Genomic DNA, 6,000 nt, shown 5'->3' on the forward strand with positions numbered 1-6,000 from the left:
AATCTTTCCATGTCCTCAAAATGGGCGATGGCTTGCGCTTGCCTTTCGACATAATCTGGGAGAACTTGAGGGTTGTTGGCAAGGTGTTGATGAGCATATACTAGGGCTGAGGGGTCTTCTAGTTCTGCCCTGATTAGCAGGGGCTCATTCAGTTCTTTGGCCATGATTTGTTGAACTTCCACTACCCTTTTTTCCTCATGGCTCATCCAGGAAGCCATAGCCATGAGTTGTACATCTCCCAATGCAGCATTGGGGTCCCAAAATTTCATATTAGGGAGTGCCATATTATGTAAATAAAACTCTGTTAATTTGGCCTTATCCTCAACCTGACTAGTGTCGCATAGATGCATAAATTGACCATAATGTTGGAAAGGGATGGTGCCCCTTTGGGCCAATGTTTTGATTTGAAACTGAAGCCATTGGTATTTAAGATATAATGCATAAGATTTGGCCAGTTGTCTACATTGCAAGGCTTCCATTGCCCAGCTGGCCATGCAGGACATCTGGGCTTCTCTTTCTTGCAGCTGTTGTTTCAGCATCAGTATTTCAGCTACTGCTTGAGACTCCATCTCCTGTTGTTGCTTAATCAATATTTCCATATCAGGCTATGCCTCTTCCCTTGTTTGTTGTTCCTGTGCTATTCCCTGTCCTGCTAGGGGACCTTCCTGTAGTTGTTGTTCTTCAGAAATTTGTGTCATGCCTGCCTTTTGAGCTTGTTGTTGCTGTAACTGCTTTTTCAGTAGTGCATTTTCCTCCTGAAGCTGGGCTCTTTTACTGCTTTCATTGTGTCTCACCATTGCCAATTCTCTTCTCAATTCTTTCAACTGTTCTTCTAGGTGGCCTATGTCTGCAACTCCCTTGGATTTGGCAATTCTCATCCAAGTGTGAGACCTAATCCGTTCCTGTTCCAATGCAAAGAAAAGTGGTACAACAAACTTCTGTGGGATGATCTTCCCACTTTCTAGCAAGTTGTAATATGAGCCCAAACTAGGCTGAGGGCTTAGTTCAGGTATCTCCTCGGTCTTGTCTTCTTCTTGTGATTGTTTCGCTGCCTCCTCTTCCAATTTCTTAGTCTCCTTTAACTTGGACAACGTTTCCTGTAGAGAAGTCTCAGCTTCATGTAGAACTGTTTTGGTGTCCATCAGTCTGATTTTCTCCTTCCAGGTGGAAGTCTTGGGACTTCCTCTTTCATAAGTGATAGATATTTTGGAGGGGGATTCCTCCTTCTATTCAGTAGGTGCATATGTGATTATGATAGGTTCCTTTGGTGGAGGCTGGGGCTTGCCCACCTTTATCGGGTTCTCCTTCTGGCTTTAAAATACATTGAAGTTTCCCTTTTTCTTTTTCCTTTTTGTTTGGTTGGAGTGCTTAGTGCAGCTAGCACAGCTGTTGCTTCCTTCACCAATGTCTCAAAGGATGTTTCTTCGTGTTGCTCCCCTTCATCTTCTACTGTCTTTTTCGTGCTTGCTATTTTTGTTTGTGTTTCTACTATTTCTGGAAATGGCTTCTCTTTTTCTATCTGAAGTGATAACCATACACAATGCTGAACCTCCCCTCACAAGTGATATACTTCATTATTTGGTAACTAACTTCATTCCATGGAGGAGGCAATCTTGTCCTCTTGACCCCATTTTTATCCTCTACAAGATCTTCCCCAAGTTGAAAAACTGTCTTCATGGCCATCTGCCCCAGTGAGTTTTCCTTCTTACTCCAGGGGAGCCCATGAGGGAGGCCTGTAATTCGACTGATAAAATCAGGGGTGAGTTTTAAGGACAGACCCCTAATGCTGACTGTGGCATGTGTTTTTGAATGGGGTTGTAGGCCCATCAGAAATTCTTTGATTACCTCATCATTATATCCATGTATTCTATCGAAGAAGATCATCCAATTTGCCCTGGTGAAAAGGGCCACCACCTCAAGGTGCTCATGTAATTGGTTGGAGTCCATGGGCTCCTTCCTCATAAATCCTCCTAGCATGGTGTTGAGTGATTCTTTTTTTGCGTTTTAACCAGAAGAAGGAGAAAAATGCTTAGGTGGAAAAAAAACAAACACTGAAACCGAGGATAGCTGAATTTTGTCTTTTTCTGAGATCAAAGAAGGAATTCCCTGTGTGGTCCTCCTCACAACATCAAAATTGCAATAATTCCCCTATTTTTAAACTACTATTTCCCCAAATTCGACATTTTGTTTTTGAGAAGAAAAGATTTTTTTTTTTTCAAAACAAAGGATAAGGACACAGGTTCTATTTTTTTAGCAAGTAGATAGATATGAAAATTCGTTTCTTCTTTTCACACACACAGGCTGGCCCCTACTATTGCAAATGTTTCCCTTTCAGCAGAATATGAAAAAGAAGAAGACAGACTTCGAATACAGAGAGGAAAACAGGAAATTGTGTAGAACTCAAGAAAATATGCAGATAGACTTTCAAACTTCGTTTTCCTTTTTTCAATCCAATTTTGTGTTTTTAACCCACCACCTTACTCAAACAGGGCATATGCAGAGAGGTATTCCTGAGCCTACCTCGTTTTGAGCTTGAATTTCAATGAAAATCCCAGGTTTTCCTTCTGCAGAGTTGTTCTCTACCTTTCCCATAGAAACCTTCCCGTAGAAATCTCTTGGCTCTTGTAGAATGAAACAGTGCTCCTGTAGAGCCCGATAGGCGGGAGGGTTTTAAAAAACTGGTGGAGAACTGGCAGAGGACGACTGGTTAGCTACTTTGGAAGTGGGCGATGCGTACTCCAGTAAAGAACATCGTGAATGCAAAGTGGACAAAGGGTGGCAAAGGCCTGAACTGAGCTGTCTTTTAACTACTGGCATGATTCGTGGTGAGGAGATGAGGTGGCCGGATGGGTACGTTATCCCCATCCGGACCGTTAGTCCTACCTCATAGTCATAATGTTTCTGCATGCCAACTGACCACCATTACCTCCCTTACTCCCATTATTCACCGCCACCACTACCAATCCCAACTGTTTTCTCCTGAATGGACATACCACACGTGCTGGCTGTGTATCTGATCAAAAGTTTTGAATTTGACGGGGCTCGTTTGAATTCCACGAGGATGTGTAACTGAACGAGGGTGGCCAATTAACTGGCCACTGATTCCATTCAATCGTAACCATTCCCATAGTCATGCAGCCTTGAAATATGATTCATGTAATTAAGGAATAGTGTTAGACACCTACTTGCTTAGTCGCAGCCGTGTTATGCATATTTCGGATTTTGGAACCCATTTCTTCACTGTTGTGGCTGCTTGCTCTCCAAATGCTCGGCCTTAGGATTTTTTTGATGTTCTCACGTTCAAACATAGCTCCTTGCATGTTTCATATGGCTTACTTTGCTGACCGTGTCTCTGGAGTATGCTTTTCAGGGGGATCAACTGCTACATGAATCTTGTAGGATTTCTTGTAGCTGCTTCTCCTTCTGAAATTCAACTAATATTGTAGTAGGGCTACAACTGCTGACGAGGGACTCAGTTGACAAGGAATCACAGATGGAATGTATCAGGTAGGGTGAGTGAAAAGGTTGCTGCTTTGATTTGTCATAAAAAAAATTTGTTTTTTTCACCATGAAGGAAACAAAATTTCTGTGTGTGATTGTGCAAGGACAGAAAAACGAGTGCATTAAGGTGTACAGAGATGGGAAGGAAATATAGGGCGATGGATAGAGGCAAGGAGGTCCACAGGGCTCATAGATAGATTTCCAACCTTTGGATCCTCCTCTGAGATTGATTTTGGCCTTTCTGTAGCTTCTACAGGATCTTCCTATAGAAGATACACAGTTTTCTGTAGGATGCGAAATTTCAGACCAAAAGAGACCAAAACTTGGGAAAAGGGTAACGGTGATGGAGGAATGGACTATGAGGGATGCATGCAGCTTGGTCATGTCCTTTGTCTTTGTCTTGAGCGATCCTCCCAAAACTTGCAATGACCTTCCTACAACCTGCAATTTATTCAAAATAAATTAGGTTCATTTTTCGTTTTTCTTTTTGGCCTCTTTTTTTTTTTTTTTTTTTGAGACAGCTGGGATGCCTTCAAGAGGTTTTCACCCTCACTGCCAACCCTGGGTGCCTCCAAGTGGTTTTCACCAAGGGATCTTTTATTTCTTTTTTCTTTTTTTGCTCAAGGTGTGGGTGGAGTGGAGACAGGGACCTGCTTCACTACCAGCACTGATTTACCCAGAGTTTCAATGAACCCCTGCTTAGAAAGGGGCTTTCTATAGATTTTCAATCGATGCCCATTGACGAGCATGGGGATGGCTTCTTCATCAATGGTCCTGATAAGGACTGAACCATTATCATTGCATTTTTCCACTGTATATGGTCCCAACCATCTAGTTCTCAGCTTGCCCTTGAAATCCTTCTACATTAAGTCATACAGCAACGCCCAATCTCCCGGCTGAAATTGTTTCTCTCTGAGGTGTCGGTCATGCCATATTTTTCTTTGAAGTTGGACTACCTCTAAGTGGAGAAGGGCTTGCATTCTCTGTTCATCTAATCCATTTAGCTGAAGCAATCTTTCCTTTTGTACATGGCTGAGGTCTAGGTCCAGCTGAGCTGCCAGCCTTAATGTGTTATATTCAAATTCTATAGACAGCAAAGCCTTCTTCCCATAGACCAGCTCATAGGGTGTGAAACCTATAGTAGTTTTCCAAGTAGTGTTATAGGCCCAGGTGGCCTCAACCAATCAGTCTGCCCAATCTTTTCTGCTGCTGCTCACCGCCTTAGTCAAAATCTCTTCTAAAGCTCTGTTAGTGACTTCCACCTACCCATTTGCTTGGGGGTGATAAGGGGTGGAATTTTTGTGCTTAATCTTGTGTTGTGTGAGTAGGTCTTCAACTAAATTGGAGGTAACTGACTCCCTTGATTTATAACTAGCTCTCTTGGGTAGCCAAACTTGTAGAAGATATTTTCCCTTAAGAACTCAGCTACCTTTTCCTCTGTTTCTGCTTTGATTTCCTTTGTTTCTACCCACTTTGTGAGGTAGTCCGTGCACACAATGATGTAAGACTTCTGTTTTGAAGGAGGGTTTATAGGACCCACAAAGTCCATGCCCGACTTCTCAAATGGCTCGAAAGTCACTTGAGGTTGCAGGGGCATCTCATCCCTTGGAGTCGGTTTCCCCATCCTTTGACATCGGTCACATTGGCTAATGTATATCCTGACATCTTGATGAAGAGTGGGCCAATAGTACCCTGCCTGCAAAATCTTGAAAGTGGTCCTCTTTGCTACAAAGTGGCCCCCACAAGGTCCATCATGACAGGTTAAGAGGATGTCAAAGACTTCCTCCTCCCTAACACATCGCCTCAAAATATGATCTGGCCCAAGTTTGAATAGGTTGCCCCAAATCCAAGTGAATGGGGCACTTTTCCCCACGATCTTGCTCTTCTCTTTTGAGGATAGGTGTGGCAGAAACTGTGCTAAAACCAAGTAATTTTCTATATCAGCAAACCATGGAGAGAGTATTGAAATAGCAAATAAGTGTTCATCTGGCATTTGATCATCCACCATTCCTTCTTCACCTGCAAGCAGATCTAGTCTAGACAGAAAATCAGCAACAACATTTTCCTTACCAGGCTTATCAACAATAGCCAAATCGAATTGCTACAACAAAAGTAACCATATATGAGTGTTTACATCTGGTTTATTCATCAAATACTTAATTGCAGCATGGTCAGTGTGTAAGAACATTTGATAACCAGTGATGTAGTGTCTGAACTTGTTTAGGGAATGGACTACAGCTAGGAGCTCTTTTTTGGTTACCGTGTAGTTTAATTCTGCCCTGGATAGGTTTTTATTGACGAAGTATATGGCATATGGTAGCCTCTCTTCAACTTGTCCTAGGGTTGCTCCTATAGCTTTATTCGAGGCATCTATGTGAATGTGGAAAGGTAGAGCCTAGTTTGGACATCTCAAGATTGGAGCAGTTACCAGCTTACCTTTCAATACATCCAGAGCCTCTTGGCAGTTGTCAATCCATATAAACTCAACATTTTTCCCCA

This window comes from Pinus tabuliformis, chromosome 2_2 (genome assembly GCF_031772625.1).
Source record: "Pinus tabuliformis cultivar Carrire ecotype Pingquan chromosome 2_2, CPIR1, whole genome shotgun sequence".
In the NCBI taxonomy this organism is placed as follows: Eukaryota; Viridiplantae; Streptophyta; class Pinopsida; order Pinales; family Pinaceae; genus Pinus; species Pinus tabuliformis.